The 17,479-nt window shown below is 37.8% G+C and overlaps 1 protein-coding gene across 9 annotated transcripts in view; it reads left to right on the top strand.

The window, feature by feature from the left end:
• CACNA2D1 (calcium voltage-gated channel auxiliary subunit alpha2delta 1) overlaps nt 1–17,479 on the top strand; it is a 496,546-nt gene that overhangs the window by 95,185 nt on the left and 383,882 nt on the right. The window lies entirely within an intron of this gene.

Here is a 17,479-nt window from a genome sequence, read left to right as displayed (position 1 = left end):
CCTTTCCCCCCAATGTATAATGTCAGGTCTTTCTTACAGCTTTGTTTGATGTTTTGTAAGTCTCCCAGACTCCTCTTATGTCCCTGTAGGGTACAATGGCTGTTCTTCCAGTGTTAACAATATATGCATTTTGAAATCTCACCCACATTATTTGACATTGCTCCATATTTCCCCTTCTATTTCAGTTTTAATGTGTTGTGTCTTCTTATAATGAAGGATGTTAGGGAAATACAAACTTTTTGTTAACAGAGACTATTGTATCCCTCTTGTCATCTAAGAGAGTTGAAATGATGCTTGTCACCTTGTTATTATAAGACTTTCATCTTTTTTTTTAGTTGTTTTTTTTTAATTTCTGAATTTTATTTTATTTATTTTTTTATACAGCAGGTTCTTATTAGTCATCAATTTTATACACGTCAGTGTATACATGTCAATCCCAATGGCCCAATTCATCACACCACCATCCCCACCCCCCCGCGGCTTTCCCCCCTTGATGTCCATACGTTTGTTCTCTACATCTGTGTCTCAACTTCTGCCCTGCAAACCGGTTCATCTGTACGATTTTTCTAGGTTCCACATACATGCGTTAATATACGATATTTGTTTTTCTCTTCTCACTTACTTCACTCTGTATGACAGTCTCTAGATCCATCCACGTCTCAACAAATGACCCAATTTCGTTCCTTTTTATGGCTGAGTAATATTCCACTGTATATATGTACCACATCTTCTTTATCCATTCGTCTGTTGATGGGCATTTAGATTGCTTCCATGACCTGGCTATTGTAAATAGTGCTGCAATGAACATTGGGGTGCATGTGTCTTTTTGAATTATGGTTTTCTCTTGAGTATATGCCCAGTAGTGGGATTGCTGGATCATATGGTAATTCTATTTTTAGTTTTGTAAGGGACCTCCATACTGTTCTCCATAGTGGCTGTATCAATTTACATTCCCACCAACAGTGCAAGAGGGTTCCCTTTTCTCCACACCCTCTCCAGCATTTGTTGTTTGTAGATTTTCTGATGATGCCCATCCTAACTGGTGTGAGGTGATACCTCATTGTAGTTTTGATTTGCATTTCTCTAATACTTAGTGATGTTGAGCAGCTTTTCATGTGCTTCTTGGCCATCTGTATGTCTTCTTTGGAGAAATGTCTATTTAGGTCCTCTGCCCATTTTGGATTGGGTTGTTTGTTTCTTTAATATTGAGCTGCATGAGCTGTTTATATATTTTGGAGATTAATCCTTTGTCCGTTGATTCGTTTGCAAATATTTTCTCCCATTCTGAGGGTTGTCTTTTTGTCTTGTTTATGGTTTCCTTTGCTGTGCAAAAGCTTTGAAGTTTCATTAGGTCCCATTTGTTTATTTTTGTTTTTATTTCCATTACTCTAGGAGGTGGATCAAAAAAGATCTTGCTGTGATTTATGTCAAAGAGTGTTCTGCCTATGTTTTCCTCTGAGAGTATTATATTGTCCAGTCTTACGTTTAGGTCTCGAATCCATTTTGAGTTTATTTTTGTGTATGGTGTTAGGGAGTGATCTAATTTCATTCTTTTACATGTAGCTGTCCAGTTTTCCCAGCACCACTTATTGAAGAGACTGTCTTTTCTCCATCATATATCTTTGCCTCCTTTGTCATAGATTAGTTGACCATAGGTGCGTGGGTTTATCTCTGGGCTTTCTATCTTGTTCCATTGATCTATGTTTCTGTTTTTGTGCCAGTACCATATTGTCTTGATTACTGTAGCTTTGTAGTATAGTCTGAAGTCAGGGAGTCTGATTCCTCCAGCTCCGTTTTTTTCCCTCAAGACTGCTTTGGCTATTCGGGGTGTTTTGTGTCTCCATACAAATTTTAAGATGATTTGTTCTAGTTCTGTAAAAAATGCCACTCGTAATTTGATAGGGATTGCATTGAATCTGTAGATTGCTTTGGGTAGTATAGTCATTTTCACAATATTGATTCTTCCAATCCAAGAACATGGTATATCTTTCCATCTGTTGGTATCATCTTTAATTTCTTTCATCAGTGTCTTATAGTTTTCTGCGTACAGGTCTTTTGTCTCCTTAGGTAGGTTTATTCCTAGGTATTTTATTCTTTTTGTGGCAATGGTAAATGGGAGTGTTTCCTTAATTTCTCTTTCAGATTGTTCATCATTAGTGTATAGGAATGCAAGAGATTTCTGTGCATTAATTTTGTATCCTGCAACTTTACCAAATTCATTGATTAGCTCTCGTAGTTTTCTGGTGGCATTTTTAGGATTCTCTATGTATAGTATCATGTCATCTGCAGACAGTGACAGTTTTACTTCTTCTTTTCCAATTTGTATTCCTTTTATTTCCTTTTCTTCTCTGATTGCCATGGCTAGGACTTCCAAAACTGTGTTGAATAATAGTGGTGAGAGTGAACATCCTTGTCTCGTTCCTGATCTTAGAGGAAATGCTTTCAGTTTTTCACCATTGAGAATGATGTTTGCTGTGGGTTTGTCATATATGGCCTTTATTATGTTGACGTAGGTTCCCTCTATGCCCACTTTCTGGAGAGTTTTTATCATAAATGGGTGTTGAATTTTGTCGAAAGCTTTTTCTTCATCTATTGAGATGATCATATGGTTTTTATTCTTCAATTTGTTAATATGGTGTATCACATTGATTGATTTGCGTATAGTGAAGAATCCTTGCATCCCTGGGATAAATCCCACTTGATCGTGGTGTATGATCCTTTTAATGTGTTGTTGGATTCTGTTTGCTAGTATTTTGTTGAGGATTTTTGCATCTATATTCATCAGTGATATTGGTCTGTAATTTTCTTTTTTTGTAGTATGTTTCTCTGGTTTTGGTATCAGGGTGATGGTGGCCTCATAGAATGAGTTTGGGAGTGTTCCTTCCTCTGCAATGTTTTGGAAGAGTTTGAGAAGGATGGGTGTTAGCTCTTCTCTAAATGTTTGATAGAATTCACCTGTGAAGCCATCTGGTCCTGGACTTCTGTTTGTTGGAAGAGTTTAAATCACAGTTTCAATTTCATTACTTGTGATTGTTCTGTTCATATTTTCTATTTCTTCCTGGTTCAGTCTTGGAAGGTTATACCTTTCTAAGAATTTGTCTGTTTCTTCCAGGTTGTCCATTTTATTGGCATAGAGTTGCTTGTAGTAGTCTCTTAGGATGCTTTGTATTTCTGCGGTGTCTGTTGTAACTTCTCCTTTTTCATTTCTAATTTTATTGATTTGAGTCCTCTCCCTGTTTTTCTTGATGAGTCTGGCTAATGGTTTATCAATTTTGTTTATCTTCTCAAAGAACCAGCTTTTAGTTTTATTGATCTTTGCTATTGTTTTCTTTGTTTCTATTTCATTTATTTCTGCTCTGATCTTTATGATTTCTTTCCTTCTGCTAACTTTGGGTTTTGTTTGTTCTTCTTTCTCTAGTTCCTTCAGGTGTAAGTTTAGATTGTTTATTTGAGATTTTTCTTGTTTCTTGAGGTAGGCTTGTATAGCTATAAACTTCCCTCTTAGAACTACTTTTGCTGCATCCCATAGGTTTTGGATCATCGTGTTTTCATTGTCATTTGTCTTTAGGTATTTTCTGATTTCCTCTTTGATTTCTTCAGTGATCTCTTGGTTATTTAGTCATGTATTGTTTAGTCTCCATGTGTTTGTGTTTTTTCCGTTTTTTTCCCTGTAATTGATTTCTAATCTCATAGCATTGTGGTCAGAAAAGATGCTTGATATGATTTCAATTTTCTTAAATTTACTGAGGCTTGATTTGTGACCGAAGGTGTGATCTATCCTGGAGAATGTTCCGTGCGCACTGTAGAAGAAAGTGTAATCTGCTGTTTTTTGATGGAATGTCCTATAAATATCAATTAAATCTATCTGGTCTATTGTGTCATTTAAAGCTTGTGTTTCTTTATTTATTTTCATTTTGGATGAACTGTCCGTTGGTGCTAGTGAGGTGTTAAAGTCCCCCACTATTATTGTGTTGCTGTTGATTTCCTCTTTTAGAGATGTTAGCAGTTATGTATAGATGTTAGCCTTATGTATCGAGGTGCTCCTATGTTGGGTGCATATATATTTATAATTGTTATATCTTCTTCTTGGATTGATCCCTTGATCATTATGTAGTGTCCTTCCTTGTCTCTTGTAAGATTCTTTATTTTAAAGTCTATTTTATCTGATATGAGTATTGCTACTCCAGCTTTCTTTGGATTTCCATTTGCATGGAATATCTTTTTCCATCCCCTCACTTTCAGGCTGTATGTGTCCCTAGGTCTGAAGTTGGTCTCTTGTAGACAGCATATATATGGGTCTTGTTTTTGTATCCATTCAGCAAGCCTGTGTCTTTTGGTTGGAGCATTTAATCCATTCACGTTTAAGGTAATTATCGATATGTATGTTCCTATGACCATTTTCTTAATTGTTACGGGTTTGTTTTTGTAGGTCCTTTTCTTCTCTTGTGTTTCCCTCTTAGAGGAGTTCCTTTAGCATTGTTTTAGAGCTGGTTTGGTGGTTCTGAATTCTCTTAGCTTTTGCTTGTGTGTAAAGCTTTTAATTTCTCCATCGAATCTGAATGAGATCCTTGCTGGGTAGAGTAATCTTGGTTGTAGGTTCTTCCCTTTCATCACTTTAAGTATATCATGCCACTGTCTTCTGGTTTGTACAGTTTCTGCTGAGAAATGAGCTGTTAACCCTATGGGAGTTCCTTGTATATTATTTGTCATTTTTCCCTTACTGCTTTCAATAATTTTTCTTTGTCTTTCATTTTTGCCAATTTGATTACTATGTGTCTTGGCATGTTTCTCCTTGGGTTTATCCTGTATGGGACTCGCTGTGCTTCCTGGACTTGGGTGGCTATTTCCTTTCCCATGTTAGGGAAGTTTTCAACTATAATCTCTTCAAATATTTTCTCTGGTCCTTTCTCTCTCCCTTCTCCTTCTGGGACCCCTATAATGCGAATGTTGTTGTGTTTAATGTTGTCCCAGATGTCTCTTAGCCTGTCTTCATTTCTTTTCATTCTTTTTTCTTTAGTCTGTTCCGCAGCACTGAATTCTACCATTCTGTCTTTCAGGTCACTTATCCGTTCTTCTGAGTCAGTTATTCTTCTATTGATTCCTTGTAGTGTATTTTTCATTTCAGTTATTATATTGTTCGTGTCTGTTTGTTTGTTCTTTAATTCTTCTAGGTCTTTGTTAAATATTTCTTGCATCTTCTCGATCTTTGCCTCCATTCTTTTTCCGAGGTCCTGGATCATCTTCACTATCATTATTCTGGATTCTTTTTCTGGAAGCTTGCCTATCTCCACTTCATTTAGTTGTTTTTCTCGGGTTTTATCTTGTTCCTTCATCTGGTACATAGCCCTCTGCCTTTTCATCTTGTCTATCTTTCTGTGAATGTGGTTTTTGTTCCACAGGCTGCAGGATTGTAATTCTTCTTGCTTCTGCTGCTTGCCCTCTGGTGGATGAGGCTATCTAAGAGGCTTGTGTAAGTTTCCTGATAGGAGGGACTGGTAGTGGGTAGAGCTGACTGTTGCTCTCGTGGGCAGAGCTCAGTAAAACTTTAGTCCGCTTGACTGCTGATGGGTGTGGCTATGTTCCCTCCCTGTTGGTTGTTTGGCCTGAGGGAACCCAACACTGGGGCCTAACTGGGCTCTTTGGTGGGGCTAATGCCAGACGCTGGGAGGGCTCATGTTAAGGAGTACGTCCTCGAACTTCTGCTGTCAGCGTCATTGTCCCCACCGTGAGCCACAGCCACCCCCTGCCTCTGCAGGAGACCCTCCAACACTACCTGGTAGGTCTGGTTCAGTCTCCCCTGGGGTCACTGCTCCTTCCTCTGGGTCCCGATGCACACACTAGTTTATGTGTGCCCTCCAAGAGTGGGGTCTCTGTTTCCCCCAGTCCTGTCGAAGTCCTGCAATCATTTCCTACTAGGCTTCAAATTCAAAGTCTGTTTCTCTAGGAATTCCTCCTCCCATTGCTGGACCCCCAGGTTGGGAAGCCTGACGTGGGGCTCAGAACCTTCACTCCAGTGGGTGGACTTCTGTGGTCTAAGTGTTCTCCAGTCTGTGAGTCACCCACCCAGCAGTTATGGGAATTGATTTTACTGTGATTGCACCCCTCCTGCCATCTCATTGTGGCTTCTCCTTTGTCTTTGGATGTGGGGTATCTTTTTTCGTGAGTTCCAGTGTCTTCCTGTCGATGATTGTTCAGCAGTTAGTTGTGATTCTGGTGTTCTCGCAAGAGGGAGTGAGAGCATGTCCTTCTACTCCACCATCTTGGTTCTTCCTCCCAAGACTTTCATCTTAAAAGTAAATTCTGTCTGCATTTCTAACATGTTAGTCTAGAATGTGTAAAAATATTTAAGAAATTTATTGATTAATTTTTCCTGGAAGTTTATTTTTGAAGTAGAATCATTCTTCAAAGGTATTATCATAGAATTTCCTGGCTTTTGATTCACTATTATGATTTCATAAGTTAAAGTTATGTTGAAATCAGTACCTTCATATTTTAATATGCTCTCAAAGATGTAAATATGAAATGTGTCTAAATATTGAGCATTCAGGGCTCTTAATTAAGTTAGTATTTACATAATTAATGGTTTCTATAACATAATTAATGGTTTCTGTATTAAGTGAAGAATTTCTTTTCATTAGTAACTCATGGGATTAAGAGACTGATGCTTTGACTTTGACATTGTGGTCATGCCATCTTTATGTAAATAGAATATTCATTTTCTAGGTGGTAGAGAGTTTAATCTATTAATTTGTTTACAAAAAAAAGATACAGTAAAACAGAATATAATTAATCATTGGGGATTGTGATTAGGGAATCAGCAAGATGCAGAGGCAGCAACAGGGTTGGGGAATCTTCTTTTCTACTCTGTTAAGTAGCTGGATGATATTAGATTTCTCTTTACCTGCTTGTCAACTGAGGTAAATGGTAACACTCTCCCTTCCTTATAGAAATGTAACAGGGGTAAAAGGGAGTGTAACAAGAAATGTGAGAGCAATAATAGATGCTATGAAGAAGTTAAATGCTTATTACTTTAAAAAATGTAGCTTTATATTTATATTACTTTTATAAAGGTAATATAATTACTTTTCAAATAAAGCTATTTATTTTTATTTCATATTTTCTGGTTTTATTTAGAGTTGCCTTATTCCCTCAATGATGATATGTTGTAACTAAATCAGTTACCACAGTTATGTCAGCAACCTGAGATTGTTATTATTTTGAGGGGAAAAACACTTTTTTTTTCTTAGTAGAAGGAAATCTACTTGACTACAGAATGTACTGTCGGTAGAGACTGTGGACCCCCTTTACCCACCTACTGGAGATTTTAAAGAAGAAGCTATTTTTTTAAGACAGTGGTTAATTACATTCATTTTCAAAGGTACAGAATAAACTCTAAGGGGATTTCTAATCTTAGGGTGACTTTCAGTATTTTATTAACAGATTTTTAAGTGAAGTACTATTGTTTCACAAACATGAATGGTGAAAGACTATTAAAAAGTTTTTACCTTACAAATCTGTTCCATTAGCAATCAGTAATTAACACTTTATGTTATGCTCGCACTTGAAGGATAAATTATTAGTTATTATTTCCCCAAATAGAAATCAGATGGTTTGGTAATACTAATTACAGAGAGAGTGATGGGTAGTGGCTATGCTCTTTTCTTGCCTGTGAGCTGCACAGAGGAAAGGGAAGCTAAAAACTCGTAAGTAATGTAGCCAAGTGTTGGCTTCTTCTCTAGAATGAAGATGAATGGCATAAAAGACATTCATTACTTGCTACTGTGCACTCTCAATATGCAACATAGAGCTGCTGCTTTTTTTTCCTGAAGACTTCATTAATGTCTTTATATCTAGAGCAGTGGTTCTCAGCTGAGGGCAGTTTTGTCCCCCAGGAGACATTTGTCAATACTTGGGAACATCTGTGATTATCACAGCTGGAGGGAGAGGGGGTGAGTGCTCCTGGCATCTAGTGTGTAGAGGCTGAGGATGCTGCTAAACATCCCATAGTGCACAGGGCGTCACCCCACAACAAAGAATTATCTGGTGAAAATGTTCGTAGTGCTGAGGTTGCAAAACAGCTCTCGAAAAACTGAAGAATTTGAGGTAAGAATAAATGTCTGAAATTCTTTAAATGAATACAGAGTTGTAAAAAATTGCATCTCAGCGTTGATACCTAGCAATTTTACTTTAGAAAAGCCATTTGTTAATAAGGTATGATGGTTAAGGGCAAATTGAACTGCTGCTTTTTAAAATTCTTTTGTTGGCAGTGAAATGAATTTAGGTCGTTTGGGGTTAGGGACATTAAACAAGGCAATCACTCAGCCTATGGTTAATTATTTTTCAATTTAATTTTAATAAAATCTAGTATGATCTCTTTTACTTTTAATTGCATATGCATTTTCTGGTCAAAATACATACACAATTCATATACAGCTCCAGATATTTAAAGGGAAACAAGGTAGTTTATTTATTTATTTATTTATTTATGGCTGTGTTGGGTCTTCGTTTCTGTGCGAGGGCTTTCTCTAGTTGCGGCAAGTGGGGGCCACTCTTCATCGCGGTGCGTGGGCCTCTCATTATCGTGGCCTCTCTTGTTGCGGAGCACAGGCTCCAGATGCGCAGGCTCAGTAATTGTGGCTCACGGGCCTAGTTGCTCCGTGGCATGTGGGATCTTCCCAGACCAGGGCTCGAACCCGTGTCCCCTGCATTGGCAGGCAGATTCTCAACCACTGCGCCACCAGGGAAGCCCGAAACAAGATAGTTTAATAAGTTACTTCTGGAATTAAAGACAAACAAAAAACCAAGTAGGTAGCTTTTATACATATCTTAATATTCTTAATATTTTTGTTGTTTTAATTCTAAGTATTCTAAGAGAAACTTAAAACTTACCATATGTGTGAGATGTCTCCAACCTAAAAACTGAAGAATTCTTGATGTGAATCTTTTTCATGCTCACCTTAGTCTTTGTTAGAGTTATTTTCCCTATCCAGCCAATGACCCCTGGTATTTCACTTGTATTTTTGGTTAAAAGTAATCACCTGTTCCTATGTGTAGTATGGAGAAAGTGAACAGGCATGTTTATGGTTGTCACTTGTTCTGTTCCTTCTTACATTTTTAGTATGTTGCTCAAAAGTGTCACCATCAAATTCTTGTTACTAGGACCTAGGGCAAGTAGTAGTATATGCTGTGGAAGGGTCGTCAATTCTGACTTAATTCTTCCTAAATAATCTTCCTCAAGATAATGTCCCATTTGAAACATGATGCTGTCCCAGCTAAGAAGCTATATCATATCAAATAGAATGAATAGAAGGAGTAGGGCAAGTATTATCAAACTGTTGTGTTTGATGTTAGAATGCCTGTTTAATGTAGTTATCACAGGAAAAGCATGCACTGTAAATCTGAGAACAAGATATATTGTATATGCGTATGTGCATATATGTACATAATTACGTGTGTATGTATATGTATGTGTGTGTGTGTGTGTGTGTGTGTATATATATATATATATATATATATATATATATATATATTTGGATGATGTTTGTAGTAAACAAGCCCATGTTATAGTTTTAGTTCTTCCTATGTACTAATTGCTGTAATAGGCACTGGAAGTTCTGAGCTAGGAGTCAGTCTAAAACAGCTTGGCGTTGACTCCATAGTAAAATACAAACCAATACCCTGAATTTTATAGCTCTTCATAATAGTATCTCAGTTTGCTTTTCAATATTGTCCAATAATTCCTTGTATCACACACATTCAGATTTCTTTCTCTCCTTATTAATGCACATTGCATCTGAAGCGTGGCTGTAATACCATCTTTTACCATGTTTTTGACTATCATAACCCATGTGATTTAATTTCCTCTGAGTTCTGACAACACAATTTTCTGTACCTCTAATACTCTTCCTCATGTCGATCATTTCTTTATTTTGTGTATTTATTATTAGAATCTAATTATCATTTAGGTGTTGTGTTTATATTTCATTATGTAACTGCACAGGTCCTTACATAGCGTCGTTTGTTTTTGGTTCAGAGTAGATCTTGATTTTAAAATGCAAGGAAGCCCTCGTTATAGTAAGCATTCACATTCCTAGAAAAGCCTGACGTAGTACCAGTGTCACTGTCCATTCAGTCATTCATGCCATCAATATTTACTGAGTGCTCACTGCATGCCAGGCGCTATACTATGTGCTGGACTGTACCAGAGAACAAAATGGGCAAAAGTCTCTGTCCTCTTGACACTAACATTGTGGTTCAGAGAAGTAGGAAATACATAATAAACATGATACTTATATGTTAGATGATGTTTGCATATGCTTAAAGGTAGCAAAATAGAAATCTGAAGCTATAAGAATTTCAAAGGTAGTATGGTGGGGTAGGGAGGTCCAAGAGGGAGGGGATATATGTGTACGTAGAGCTGATTCACTTCATCGTACAGCAGAAACTAACACAACATTGTAAAGCACGTATACCCCAATTAAAAAAAAAACAAACAAAACTAGGTTATTGGGGAAAGAAAAAAAAAGGGAGGGGGGTGCTGTAATTTACCTAAAATGAAGTTGTAGACTATCAGATCTGATTCTTTTAATGATGTTAATATAATGCGTTTCATCTTATGAGATGAGCGCTTATATCTTCATAAATTTACACAAACTGTATTGGATTAATATATTTCAGCAGTTGGTGTTGGCATTCCTTTTTTACCCAACTGTGTTAGCTGACGTAACTGACAGTATAATAGAACTAATGCATTTTAAAAGCTTGACTTTTGTTTAAGAGATTGCGTTATTCACTTTTTTAATCAAAGGGGAAGAGGAGAGAGTTTGAAGAGCTTAGGGGTTAACTAGGAAACACTGCATATTTTTTATGGCAAAGTTCACTTTTTAAAATTCAGCTAATTTTCAAAGGAGGAAGGTAGGTGTTGTTTTTTTTTTCTTTGTTTTTGGTAAAATGTATTCCAACATCAATTCCGATTTAGTGTCACTAGTTACTCTTTATCTTAGATAAAGGGCTCTTCCCATATCTCAACATCTCTCTGTGTTGGCCAGCTTAGATGATGATGAGATTTATGATAAATTAAAAGAAAGACTGTATTTATTTAGTTTTTTAAAGAAATTTATTTATTTTAATTTTGGCTGTGTTGGGTCTTCTTTGCTGCACGCGGGCCCTCTCTAATTGCGGCGAGCGGGGGCTAATCCCCGTTGCGCTGCGCAGGCCTCTCGCTGTGGTGGCCTCTCCCGCTGCGGAGCACAGGCTCCAGACGCATGGGCTTCAGCGGTTGTGGCACGCCGGCTTCAGTAGCTGTGGCTCGCAGGCTCCAGAGCGCAGGCTCAGCAGCCGTGGCGCACGGGCTCAATTGCTCGGCGGCATGTGGGATCCTCCCGGACGAGGGCTCGAACCTGCGTCCCCTGCATTGGCAGGCGGATTCCCAACCACTGCGCCACCAGGGAAGCCCAAGATTTTACTTTTGAACTGTAAAATTTCTTAAGGGAACTTTCATCCTTGAAAGTGACCAAGAAAGAAAATTATAGCATACTTTTGTGTTAATGCGTCTTTTAGAAACAAGACAGTCTAAGTTGCTAGGGAACATGTATTTCACAAGCCCATGGAACACAATAAAAAAAAAAAAACAAAAAACCATCCCACATTGCAAAGTTCAGCTAAAAGTAAAACTGATTTTGTGAATATCTAAAGCAGTTGAGGGGACAGTGAATCTCTTTTCCTGCCTGCATTAGTATTGAAGTTACATGAATTTACCCAATAAAGATAGTGAAGTTAGAATGATGATGAGGGTTATATTGTAACATTTTCTCTTAATCCCACCTTTCATTATTATGAGGTGGAATCATATTTATTCACCCAATTCATATATATTTTTATACAGTGTGCCATCTATTCTTTATATTTTTAGCTCTTCTGTCTAAAATTTCTTTTCAGAATCCTACACAATTATGAAGGTTATAATGGGAGTCCTGAGATAATTTCATTATATCATAAAGTCTAACGGAAATTGTGCATTTCTCACGATAGAGCTCATTTTTCATTTCAGTGAAATGAATCTGGCGACTAATGAAATGGACATGCAAAGTAGTAATTAATAAATAATGTTAATCACAACTTACAAAAATGCTTCTTAGCATTTTTAGTTTTTGGCAAAGTGAATCACTTGGGGAGTGTATCATGGAACTACCCGTAAAAGACAAATAAAGGTAGTACATTTAGGGGAACTCAGGAAGAGCCTGGGTTTCAGCAAGAATTCAAGGCATTTAGAAGATAGTTTGGGCAGTGGAAGGGAAGGTCCAGAGCCAAGGCAGCCCCAAAGGCTGAGTATTGTTTGCCTCTCAGCTGGGGGCTCTTCACAGCTAACTCACTGTGTTAGTTTTCTCTTGTTAGTGTGACAGATTACTATATATTTATTGGCATAACACAGATTTAGTATGTTACAGTGCTATAGATCAGAAGTCCTTTCCTTGTCTCATGGCCCCTTTCCTCCCTCTTGAAAGCCAGCAACACGGGCTGATTTCTTCTCACGCTGCCATCTCTCTGGTTTTCTGTTGCATGGTTACATTTTCCTCTTCCATTTTTAGGACCTTTGTGATTACATTGTACTCACCAGGACAATACAGGATAATCTCTTTAAGTGCAGCTGATTAGCAAAACTTCTTCTGCAAACTTAATTCCCCTTTGCCATGTAACAACATAGTCACAGGTTCTAGAGATTAGGATGTGAGTATCTTTGGAAGGTCATTATTCTACCTACCACAGCCATCACTTATGTCACTCAATAGTATCTGAACACTGTTTTCCTCCTTTCCTCTTTTCACTTTTTTAAAATAATTAATTAATTTATTTATTTATTTTGGCTGTGTTGGGTCTTCGTTTCTGTGCGAGGGCTTTCTCTAATTGCGGCGAGCGGGGGGCCACTCTTCATCACGGTGCGCGGGCCTCTCACTATCGCGGCCTCTCTTGTTGCGGAGCACAGGCTCCAGACGCGCAGGCTCAGTAGTTGTGGCTCACGGGCCCAGTTGCTCCGCGGCATGTGGGATCTTCCCAGACCAGGGCTCGAACCCGTGTCCCCTGCATTAGCAGGTAGATTCTCAACCACTGCGCCACCAGGGAAGCCCCCCTTTTTTCACTTTTGATGCTGCTTCTGCCCTTGATCCATCCAACTGTCATCCTGTGGTGAGAGAATCTGATTGGTTCAATATATTATCCTTGCTTATATGGATCCTTTGTACCTGACTCCTCACAGGCCATTAATTCAGAAATTAGCTGCTTCAAGGTCTGATATGCCCTGATGCAATTAGGTAGGGGCCAAGGGCAAGGTCTTACATTAGAATATTGCTACCCATTTGTAAGGAAACTCCTGTTTCATCAGGGACTGTCCAAGGAGAAACTTCCTTCAGAAAGATGGCAGAGGTCTTGATGGCTTGTCCAGGACAAGTTCCATTGGAGGGAAGTAAATTTAAAAGCACTGAGGGAAGGGGCTGTCAAAATTTTCATATTTAAAATTTAATATGCAGAAATTTGACTTTGTTTCTCTTTAGGGAACTTAACTTACCATGGGCTGCTATTCTCTCTCCCAGGAGGGGAAAAAAATTAGTCTCAGCATTTCAAGGTTAGTCTCTTTTAGTTTAAAACAGCCTCTTGTGGTCAATTATGTATTCAATAAATTCTAAGTTCCAACTCTCTTTCAATATTCTCTGACTTTCTTAACTTTTCTCCTGGGCATCTGGGTGCAAGGGGAAACTTATGTGGCAAGATATCTGGTGTATTTGCTCCCTTCTGTTCTCTTGCTATGGTTATTAATGTAATTGCTGCTAAGACCTCGGCCAGTCTCTCCAGCCTGTGCAGGATGCCTCAGCTCTGGATGATGGTCACCAGCGTCCTTCAGCTGGACCTCTGCTTCCCACTGTCCATCTCTGTCTCTGCATTAGGATCCCCCTGAACCCGCACCGAGACGGTCTCCTAGCAGACATACTGATCCTTAATTCTCAGCTACCTTTCTTGTTCATCCTAAGGGGCTTTCCTATTTCTCTACATCCTGCTGAAGCCAAGGAATGCCCTGGGCCTACAGTGGCACTGCAGACTCCTTTTACCTAAACGTGACACATTATCATGTCTCCTGCTGCTCTAGGCAGTGGTTTGCTCCTGAATGATGTGAAATGGGATTTAAACTCCCTCCACTCTGATATTCCAAAGCCTGAAACCTACTGTTCTCACTAATACAATTGGTTAATTAAAGGTATTTTTTAGATTTCTTAAAGTGAGTAAATGATGTATGTGAAACACCTCAAAGTAGCTGCCTGAATGTGATTGCTAATATAATCGTCTAGGTCATCCAAAACTTGGAAGCCTATCTAGCTTTTAGTAAACACCTCTGGGGCATTGGTATTATTTCATGGCATAATACCATGGTGTAATACTAAGTATTATGACTTCTGAAACATTTCTTTAGGTATGTTTACTAAGCGATTATATCAATGAGTGATGTCACTTTTTAGATATTACGTATGAAGTAATTTTTAAATGTATTATTCTGAAAAACCATGGACTTATTTAGAGCAAAGAGACTTAGAAGTTTCCAGTGAAAAGGGTAGGGAAACCATAGTCTCTGTTTTCATCACAGCAAAACTTGGCCTGTGAATTTAGTAGTGAAATAACATTAAAGCCAGTTAATTAAGATTGTAGGAAGGAAAGAATGTACAAGCAACAGGTATTCTTTTTGTCAAAACTAGTGTCAAGGGTGGCAGTGAGAAGATTTGAACTATACAAAAAATTAAAGCATATTAATATATCAGTCAGGAGGAAAAAGATCCTGTCTTGAATTCTCTTTATGTGCTGTGTTCTTTCTAGTAGAAGAAATGGAAGCCAATGTCACATAGTGTGTGAGGAGTTGACATGTGATTTGAATTGAGCTCTATCTGGTGCCAGAAACTCATATTATTTCCACCATGCTGTTTTTCTTGCAGGAAAAACATTGGGTAAAATGGTAAAGCAGATAATTAATTTTTTAAAAAGGAAATAAAAGCTAGGAAGAGGAAAAGCAAAGATACTTTAGACTCTGTTTAAAATATTCATATGTTAACATGTTAAATATTGTAGAAATGTGGTTTATTTTAGTGGTGGAAAGAATTATAAATATCTGTAAATTATGGAAATATATCATCTTAAACATCCATGTGAAACGTTCTACTCTGAAAATTGTTTACTAAACATACACCAGGAGACTTTTTGAGAGCCTTCACAGTATCTCATGCAACAAAAAAGAATATTGCATTCTTTGAAACCAGAAGCAAGGTCCAGTTCTTTTGGTGGGGGCAGTTATATGATTCTGATTCATTTTTATTACAAAGAAAACATTCCAAATGTGGTTTTATACATAAAAAAGTATACAGTAGGATATTTACATTGGGGATCTAGACTTAAGCTTCCTTTCCTTTATTTATTATAGTTTATTTGCAACCTAGACCTTATTTTTTATTTTCGACGCATTTAAAAATTACAGTATAAACAGAACTTGTGAGAATATTCTATATCTATTTGAGAAAATATACATATACTTGAAGTAAAATTGTTTCTTCTGATTTATAATTCATTCATTCTTTATAGCACCTGTAATGTGTCTGGCATACATAGATAATGACTAATAAATGCCATTAACTGTAGTATATAATGCGAAGTAGAGATTGTGCGTCCTGAACTAATCTTTACCAACTCTCAATTCTATTCGAGTTCCTATACCAGAGGAAGGAGGTTAGACTTCAGACAGAAATGGACAAGATATTAATGGTACAAAGCACAACTGCCTTTCACACCAATTAGCTATATCCGTTTTGCCGCAGAGGACTAAATATCCTGGATCAGTTAAAGTGATGTTGAGGTTTATCTGTTTGTACTCCAAAATCAATTAATCTATTCAGGAGTACATGTTCCTGTATGGCATTTTAGGCTGAAATGAAAGAGGCAGCCTTGGGTTGGAGGCAGTTCTTCATGGATAACCTGGGTCTTTAAAAGCAGGACTCAATAATCTACTCATCAGTAGAAGAAAGCAGAAGCAATCCAGTAATATGCAGGAATCCTGAATGAAACTAAATATGGGAATTTTATATGACTAAGTTACTGTGCCTTGAATAGTTGGAATGAAAACCTACAAGGTCAAAATTCAAACAAGTGTGAGAAAAGCCTCACGGTTTGAAAAGGATAATTTTAGCAGTAAGAGTTTGATTGAAATCTTAAAAACTATTGATTAGTTTATTAATTTAATTATAGTTAATTGTTTTAATTTATTAATTAAAATATTGGTATGTTTTTAATCACTTAAATAAAAATGTATAACTTCATGTAAAACCAAAATACTTAAAAAAAAATATTAGCATATGTATTTGTGTCCTTTTGAAACCAGTATTCACCAGCAGCATCCATGCTCAGCTGGGAACAGGCTGTAGAACCTGTTGGTAGTAACACAGAATGCTGGCGTTATGCCAGTAAAAAGCAGGGTTGAACTGGTTCCTGCTTGTGCCTGGTTTCACTGCTCATAAGACGGTAGAAACCTGCCAGTCCCTGGCTTTCAAAGATGGTTTAGTCATGCATGTGCAACCCATCTGTTGGATGCATAAGGGATTTCCTTCTCAGCTCAGCCCTCCAGTCACAAACACAGTCAGTGTTTTTTTTTTTTTTTTTTTTTCCCCTCCTTTCTTTAATTCTTCCTCTCTTGCCAGGAGAGTACCAGCTCGGTAAACCAGGTGCATCTTATTGCCACTCCGGGGAATTCCTTCCATAAACACTGACGTGAGCCAGAAACGTAGTTGTTTTCCTATTGCTGTCTAGTTTACTTTCAGTATAGTTTTATTTGGTGAGTTAAAAAAAAAAACTTCAGTTTCATAATAAAAATGTTTATACTGTTACAAGCTTTAACCAAACTTTAATGTAGAGCTCAGTGACCTTCCTCTTCTCTGTGAAATGAAGCTCCCTGGGTCACCAGGATGAACCTGAGCAGGTGAGGGGTTTCATTCTCCATGTCTCTCTTTCTGGTCATAAAGCTTTAGCAGCACAGTCTTTAGCCTCAGTGATTGCAGCGAGGGAAAAAGTGCAAGTCTCCCTCGTCACAGTATCGCATTCCCCTTCCCCCGACCTTTGTTCACTGCACACGTCCTCCAGGTTCGACCTCCTGTGCTTAAATCCTCCTTCTGTTTTCTAGAAGGGCCTCCCTCTTTCTTTAAAATGCTGAAGGCAGTTAATACCAGGTTTTGAGGTTGGGGGTACAACTTCAGGTCACAAAATTGCATACACAAACCACTGTGGTACAAGATGTTTTACAACCTGTTAACATGACACACTATTTTGGTGAGCTTGTGGTCTTACAGCAAATTGATATTTATATATATATATATATTTCAGACACACCTAAACTCAGAAAAGATCAAGATGAAGAAAGGAAAGGGGTTGCCCTTCAAATCAGTTGTTTATGGTTTTAAAT

This window comes from Balaenoptera borealis (assembly GCF_965194805.1).
Source record: "Balaenoptera borealis genome assembly, chromosome: 7".
NCBI lineage: Eukaryota > Metazoa > Chordata > Mammalia > Artiodactyla > Balaenopteridae > Balaenoptera > Balaenoptera borealis.
The sequence above is the reverse complement of the archived record's forward strand: the minus strand, read 5'-3'. Positions and strand labels throughout refer to the sequence as shown.